The sequence below is a fragment of the Dipodomys spectabilis genome, unplaced genomic scaffold (assembly GCF_019054845.1).
Source record: "Dipodomys spectabilis isolate Male_0828 unplaced genomic scaffold, ASM1905484v1 ptg000661l, whole genome shotgun sequence".
Lineage (NCBI taxonomy): Eukaryota > Metazoa > Chordata > Mammalia > Rodentia > Heteromyidae > Dipodomys > Dipodomys spectabilis.
This window is the reverse complement of record NW_024871338.1, coordinates 699,539-708,409: the sequence shown is the minus strand read 5'-3', so window position 1 is coordinate 708,409 and position 8,871 is coordinate 699,539. Positions and strand designations below refer to the sequence as shown.

The 8,871-nt window shown below is 34.8% G+C and overlaps 1 pseudogene; it reads right to left on the bottom strand.

The window, feature by feature from the left end:
• Positions 1-2,840: 2,840 nt before the first annotated feature.
• Positions 2,841-2,940, bottom strand: LOC122101427 (annotated as a pseudogene).
• Between the last annotated feature and the right edge of the window lie 5,931 nt (positions 2,941-8,871).

The window sequence follows — 8,871 nt, the reverse complement described above, 5'->3', positions numbered from 1 at the left end:
GTATTTAAAAGGTGTAATTTCTTATAAAATTGAACTTTTAATCCAACAAAATGAATACCAGGAAACTATCACTTGGAAGATATGAGGGGAAGTCAAAGGGAAGGAATAAAGAGAGTTATGGAGTAAGAGTGAAGACATTATATTCAATGCAAATAATAAATTCTATTTCCATCTCTTTTAACAAATAAAAAATAAAATTGTTTGCTCTGTAAATGGATCAGAAGCATGGATTTTTTGGCTAGCTAGGTCATTGCACATCTGTATCTCTCTTCCTCTCTCTCTTTCATGAGTCTCATAGACAATATGGTTGCTCCATAATTATCCTAATTTATTTTGCTTTTATATTTTTGGTTGCATCATTTCACTTTCTGCTCTGCCATTTCCCAAATCAGCACCACATAAACAGAACCACAGAAGTGGTTCTGTGGCTCAAGTGGTAGAGCGCTTGCCTTGATTTGAAGAGCTCAAGGACGGTGCCCAAGCCCAGAGTTCAGGCCCTACAACTAATTTTTTTAAAAAAGAATCTAAATCCTTGATAATTCTAGGAACCGATCTGACTGAAATCAGTTGAATCACAATTTTCCTGCACAATGAAAGAAAAGGACCAGGCTAGGAAAGCAACTAGAGAAGGCAGGCAGATTGTATCTGTGACAAAACTGTGGAAAATCGTACAGAGGATTACTTACTGGAGATCCACTTGCACTGGAAGCATGATGCTGAACTATTGCTTGCTGATTCTGAACTATTGCTTTGATCATTATATTCTCCAAGAAGAAAAAATGAAATTTAATTGATATCAAAGGACTACTAATACATTTTGACTTCTCATTAAGCATCTTCAATCATCAAAATCACCTGAAGACAATACATAGGCCTAGTTTTTTATTTTTATTTTTGGTCCGGTTGTGGAGCCTGAACTCTGGCCTGGGCGCTCTCCCTCAGCTCTTCAGCTCAAGGCTAGAGCTCGACCACTTGAGCCACAGCGCCACTTCCGGCTTTTTTTCTTTTTGCTTATGTGGTACTGAGGAATCGAACCCAGGGCCTCTGGCATGCAAGGCAAGTGCTCTACCACTGAGCCACCTTCCCAGCCCAGGCCTACTTTTTTAGATGAAAACAAGTGTTTTTAAAAAAAAAAGGATTTAGGTAGTCATACAAAGGACTTCTATTTAACTACTGCATTGTACATTTTTTTCTAATGTTGGTAACCTATAAATAATGGATCTATTAGAAAGCTCTTAAAGCTCATATATTGAATAGTAACTTCTCTTACACTATATCTTGGTATTTCCCAAATCATTTATGTAGAAGGCATTGTTTCCTATTTTCTCTTTCCTAGAATAAGCTACATATGAAGACACCACTGGTCCTCATTTTCAGTCTGTGCGTTTGCATACGGAGGAAAATCTTTCCTCTGCTCTCTATCAATTCACTACTCTCCAGTTAGAATGATTTAAAATAGTAAAAATGGAAAAAGAGAAAATAAATCATGGTGGAAAAACATATGCAGAAAATTCACCGGATTTTTCTGACCATTTCAACCAACGTGAACTATTGGGGAAATACATGGATACCTCATTCCCACTGGTAATCAAATTCTCTGGTTAGGCAATTCTGATGAAGACAAGGAACAAGATGAAAACGTGAGGAAGGTATCAATTGCAAGAAAATAATGGAGAAGAATCCATGCAAATTTCTTCTTTCGGATGCCGAAATTAATCGGCTTACTACAGTGCCGAGACTACTTTCTAAAAAGGCCATTCATATGTATACTAGAAATGAGGTAAATACACCCCTCTTCATCGGGAAGCCTAGAGTGGACATTTAGACATTGTCCATGAGTTGGTAGCTCAAGGCAGATATTCATGCAAGAATTCTGAATGGCTTGGCACCCCTGCACAGTGCATATATTTGGAATAATACCAGAATGGATTCTTTCATACTTCATCATGATGCAGATACCAATCCCCAAACTAAAGGCCCCTTTACCCCCTTGAATATTGTTGCTGGGGATAGAAATAGCAAAGATATGCTGTATCTCCTTCTGTTGAACCATGATATCAAACCGGGGCTGAAAAACAACTTGGAAGGAACCTCATCTAATATTGCCAAAAGGATAAGTATGTATCACTACCTCTTTGAAGTTGTGGAAGGCTGTACAAATTGTTCTCCTACGTAGTAATGGTTTGTTTAAGTTTCTTAAATTTCAAAAGTGCCAGTCCATCCTTTGTGGCCCTACAAAATATTTTCATAATACAAAACAATAGCAATATCTTAATTTAAAAATTTATGGATTCCATGGTATTCTTCCACGTGAATTGCCTGACTTTGATGTCAAAATGTATTCAAGAGTTGTTTGTATGCATCTATAATGATTTCTGCAGAGTTTGTGATTTTTTTAATTTTATCTTATCTGTTGAAATGAATAGTATAGAAATTAAAGATATTCCTGGTGCTTGTCTGAAAAAACTATCTATGATTGTATAAAGTCCATAATCTATTTCATTGTCTTCTAGATATAATACTTTGAAGTCTACATTGTTTTATTATATATAGGTTCATTAATAAATGTGTCCTTTCAGATTACATTCCATATAGAAATGGTTTAAGATTCCTTTTTACCTAGGTCCTTATATTATTTTATTTCTTTGGGATAAAAAGATAATGTTATCTAATTTCAAGTATTGTAAAGCTTATGCTATGTAAGGACCTTTCGAAGGTGAAGATTTAATACACTGATGTCAAACTAACCTTTAATTCTATGAATTACAGGTTTTGTTACACTTGTATTTTTGTAATCTACTTTTTAATAACTGTTTTTCATTTCTTGCATTTGAAGAATGAAAAATATGGAATACTTCACAAATTTTCATACCATCATTGTGCAAGTGCCATGTTAATCTCTGTATTGTTGTCATTTGTGTAGACCTGCTGCTGAAGCATGGAGTATCCTCTTAATTTAAGTAGTTAACGATGCAATCTTTATACAGGCATATATCCTTGGTTGCCTATTTGTAACAAGGAACCCTTATTGTTACTAAAAATGCTATTGATCTTATTTCTCTAAATTTCTGTGTATTGTTTGGTCAGTGCTCACATTTGAAATTTTTTGTCAATGATTATTTTGTCGTTTTCATTTTAAATTTGATCATATTTTGAAGCCTTTATAGCTAAGTCCAAAGGTAATGGCTTTTCAAGTACTTATTTATCAACTGAGTTAGCTTTGTGGAGCTAATGAATTCAAAGTAAGCCTTGCTTAAGAGCTTCTTCTAAACTTCTGCAGCTTAAAATTTCCTAAATGTGGTCTCAGTGGTACAAATGTCTTTCTAACCCTTTACCCTTCTTCAATGTAGGAACAGACAAACCAGAATATCTTACCCTGACAGCATAGATTGTTTTACTGGAACAAAACTAATCTTAGTTACAAGGATTCGTGGAGAGATGAACACTTCAGACCTAATTGTTCAGAATAGAAGGTATTTTATCAAAATATAATTGTTTATTATATCTATCATTTCAAAAGTAGCTAAAGCCAAGAAGGTGAAAAAAATGTTCATATTTGAGTTTACCTAATATCCTGGCCTGTCTACCATCCAACCAGGCAGGAATATACACTAGTGACTTTCTATCCCCAAATATTTCCATAGCTCCTGGAGAAGTCCATATGTTTCTCCTCGATATTAGGCCTTAAATTGGTAATGTTTTAATCAAAGTGTTTCCTCTTGCCTCCAGGCTCTAAATTTACAAATGGTAAAGTTTTAGGTCTAACTCTATCAAAAACTGAGGTAGAGATAATGGAATAATACTTTAAAACAGAGTTGCCTTTGATACCCTAAACACAACGGAACAATGCATATCAATTTCTTATATTATATATACTTATATATTTTATATTCATATGTGCTGATCTTAAATTTCAGACAGTGAATCTTACTAGAATTAATTTATAATTTGACAAATAAATTGAAAATTATTCCCATAAACAGACTGCAACATAAATAATTAGGTTAGAATACATATTAGAATATAAAAAGTCTCAATGCAATGTCTTCGGTATAAACTTGTGATACCTTCTAAGTGTTCTTGGTCTTCTGAATTCACATAGTTAAAAAAAACTATGTTTTCCTCTAATCAAGAAGAGATTTTACACTGCTGATGTGTTTATTGTGTTAACTAGCTAGTCCCAAAGTGTTTTTTTTCCATATTTCTGAAGCATTCTTACTGATTATACCCAAATTTTGCTGATATGATGCCTAAAAGCTATTATTCTTCTGTAGTACCCATGGGTCCGAGGATATCAGGTCCCAGTTACCTGCATCATCAGATAACATGGGCAAGACTTCTCACCTTGACCTATGCAACATGCTAAGAGAAAATAATTGAAGACCCATCTCAATTTCTCATTTCCTATAATATTTCAGTGCCTCAATTCCTTGCAGGAATTTGCAGTAAGCATTTGTGAAATGTAAGGCAACTTAGAATGAAAGATGAGATCACAAAATATGAGAGAAAGTACTGTAGTTCAAACTTTCAATTTACAGATGACCAGCACATATGAGTAAACAAAATCACAAATGTCACAAGATTATTTTTAATACCCCTCTCCTAATGATGAATGCAAGATTTCAGTCCAGCATAAGTAGGCCAAAAAATAATTCCTGGAATGGTAGATCCATAATTGTTCTACCAAGGCTAGGAAAACTTGAATTAGAGTTCAAATATAATTTCGAAAAACATTAATTGAGAAGACCCTTAGTAATTCAAAACACTGGTACTTCAGTAAAACTTGGTTCTGTAGTCTAAAAATGTTGTCATTCTCAAACCAATGATATCCTACATTTAATCTCTTGAAAGTATATTCCTTTTCAAATAAACTTTTTAAAATCATATTCACCAAAATAACACTTGACAAGTAGATGATAGTGACATTAAGTTTTTCAAGTGTAGGAATCAAGTTACAATAGAGTTGATTTATTTACCCAGCACTACTGCCAAATAAGTTCATCCATTCATTAAAGTGTAGAAATAGTATCTCCCACCATTTGCGTTGTTCAGTAGGTGCCTTCCAGAAATGTGTTAAATAGATCAGCCTCCCATAATTCAAACCCAAATATTAGCTAATAAAGTAAATTTCATCACATAAGAAGGTACATTTTAAAAAGTCACTAATAGTTGCCTTATCATGTGTTGCCTTATCATGTATTTTCCCTATCTGTCTAACATAGTAAGAAATATGACTTTAAGTCTTGAATATGGGTACTGATCAGAGATGTGACAAACATAAAATCTGTCTTCTATTTCTATCATATTCCTCAACAGTAGTAAATTTTAGTTTTCTTCTTTTTCCAAAACTTATAGGTAGTAGAAAATATCATCCCATGTAAAATAAAATAATCACACACCATTGTACAAAGCCATTTATAAAAACTGGTAGTTAGCTATAAATTCTAAGTGATTTTTAAACTTTCTTGTTGACTAAAGATTAATCTTCCAAAAAGATGAGAATAAAATCATGTCTAGATGCTTCACGTCTCCAGTCTTGCAAATTGTTATTGCAGATGAATGAATTATGGAAATATAAGCTGACATCATTACAAGTATATGTGGGATTGAAACTCCATGGAATGTACATAAACCCTTCAAAGTATTAACAGACAGTTTAACAGAATGACTATCAGGAAGTTGAAACCAGAAAGGAATAGTAGTAAAGACATAAAATGAATGAAAAATGGAACAAGGGGCAAGTACAGCTAGAATACTCAATGTACACATGTAATAAAGGAAGTCCTAAATCTGAAATAAATCTTGGAGAAAGGGTTGGTTGAGAATAATAGAGGGAGTGACTCTGATCCAGGAGCACTGGACAATTAGGTGGACATATTTAATTGTAACACAATTGCACAACCTTTTGAAATTCAGTTAAATACACAACTACAAACAAAAACACACAAAAATCACATCCAAACAGCAATCCCTAGAGAGTATGTATATGAGCTCACAAAATTTTAAGCAGTTAATGAAGGGCAGTCATGGGAAAAGCAAACAAACTGTTCAAAGAAGGCAGTTTGGGGTAGGGGAGAATTTTGAACAGATTTAAATAGATTGTCAAAGGTTATAAATCACCAACATCTACTGCAAATCTTTTCTTCTGTGAGTATTCTTTTTGGGGGGGGGGGGGTCTGGTCGTGGGGCCTGAACTCTGGGCCTGGGCGCTGTCCCTCAGCTCTTCAGCTCAAGGCTAGGGCTCTACCACTTGAGCCACAGCTCCACTTCTGGCTTTTTCTTTTTGCTTATGTGATGTTGAGGAATCGAACCCAGGGCCTCAGGCATGAAAGGCAAGCGCTCTACCACTGAGCCACTTTCCCAGCCCCCATTCTTTGAGTATTCTTTGTCTTAACTGGTTACTCCAGTCCTGAGCTACACTTTATGGCTTGTGAAGATAGAATAGAAGAAACAATGTCAAGAACCCATTACACCACTGGAGAGAATACAGTCCTCTATGGTTTCTCTCACCTTTCTTCACTACTCTTTTCTCATACTTTTAATAAAGTCAAGTGATTTTGTATTACATTTTCCTTTCTTTTTCAGAGAATTACTGTTTGGTAATTAAATGTCAATTCACAAATTTTGATGTCTTTTTTAAAAAGAACTTTGAATTTAAATTCCATTGCAACCTTGTTTCACACAGTGAGAGTATTTTTTCTGGGTAAGGACAATTCTCAAGGGAACCTACAGGATTTACAGCAAGGTTTGTGAGGATTGTTTGTTTACTGTGAAAATGAGCCATATTCACCCACATTGCTCCCTCTCAGCTAAGTCTCCACGGATTTCTTTGCATGAAAGCATATTTTCCCAGACAATTTTAAATTTTCTTATTAGGCTAAGTAGTTAAAAAGTTTGAACAATTAAAATTTACCTGTCACAAATTTTAAAGCTCTTTTGAAATTCCTTTATCAAAATCGTGAATTCACCAATCATAATCCCGCCTTTACCATCAAAAAGAGTTAACATGTTATTTTCATGGTATAGTATCCATGAAACTACTATTTTCCAGTGCCTTTGTTTTGCGTATATATGACCATATATGCTGATGCTGAGCAAAAGGAACTCCAAGATATGGAAAGAGAAATATTTATTTGCGGTGTTGTTTTTGATGTACTATGTGATTTCTATTTTCTTTAGGAATTTCCCCTATGGTTTATCCTCTGCTGTGTTTGATTTTGGTACCCTGTGTATTTTGTATACATTTACCTTAATTAGGGAAGGGAACAGGAACAAAAAAAATGGTGAGGCAAAGGAAAAAGAGCAAACCAATGCAATAGCAATTCTCACAAGACAATAAGTTGGAAATATACATTACAATGTCTGAGGGGTATTGGGGTGAAGGGAAAACTGTGAGAAAAATGAGAGAGGGGAAAACAAGTTTGAAAAGTTATGTATCAGTACCTTACAATGGCTGTAACCCCAGTGCACATCACTTTCACATTAAAATTAAATTTAAAAAGTAAGCTGATGAAATAAAATTTCACAGTTTTGGTATAGTAACTATTATTCTTTATGTAGTAACTTTTTAAAAATCAGTATTATTTGGCATCTAATTTGAATTAATTACCTCTTCTTTATCAGAGGGTCATCAACTTGAATGATATCCAACTAGACATTTTTTTCACAATATACTTGCCAATATTTTGAAAATAGAATAAATTTAGTATTTTCTTATACTAAAACAGAAAACAGTTTATTTCTTTGGAAACCCATAACTTTTAAAAGTAAATAAGTTATTAAGAGGACAGAATGTATGTGTTCTTCAAAATTCCTATGATTAATAACTACTCATTTTCAAATTCTGAACATTCCATACCTGAGAGATTCAAAATATACCTGTTTGCATGTTAGGTAATTCTGCAATAGATGCATTTTCAAATGGGGTGTTACAGACTGATAAGTGAACAGAAAAAGAGCCACATTCTGATCTAGGATAAAACTATGAAGCATGTTATAATTAATTCTTTAAGAGTAAGCAGTTGTTTGTCAGATTAAGCTATTGTTTCATGACCATCAATCACAAGATTTATGCCATAAAGTCATCCTCGCCCACCAGTTTCCAACTTGTAGGATGCACCTCAAAATTCCCTTAATTCACATCAAAATAGCTTATCTCCATTGTGAAAATACACTGCACCTCTGCTAATGTGATACCCTCCATGATCTGAAAAGAACACCACTATAAATTGGGTTGCATCATTTTTCTTCCACTGGTATTCTTGGAAATATTATTTATATTTATACTTTTTTAGCTACCATAGATAATCAGGATGATAAGATTGTAAGATTTCAGTTCAAAGCCTGGGAAGACTCAGGGTCTATGTTGAAGGGGCAGAATTATGCAGGCTCTGGCCTCAGGATTATCTGAGGACTGTGTTTGAGTATTAGGAAAGCTCTTGGTATGCCGGGCTAGAGAGGGAAAATGTTCTCTCTCCCTATCTCAAAACACATGTCACAGACTCCTGGGAGCTGAGGAAGTAGCTCTTCTGCTTGCTTAATCATAGATGAACAGCTGGTCAAGCATTTTCCTGAGATTGGAGAAGTGGTGTGAGCTTGCTCTAAAATAGATTAGATAATAATATACCAAGACAGGGCTGGGAAGGTGGCTCAGTGGTAGAGCGCTTGCCTTGCATGCATGAGGCCCTGGGTTCGATTCCTCAGCACCACATAAGCAAAAAGAAAAAAGCCGGAAGTGGTGATGTCGCTCAAGTGGTAGAGCTCTAGCCTTGAGCTGAAGATCTGAGGGACAGCGCCCAGGCCCAGAGTTAAGGCCCCACGATCGGACCCCCCAAAAAATAATAATATACCAAGGCATTGTGTCATAGGTCA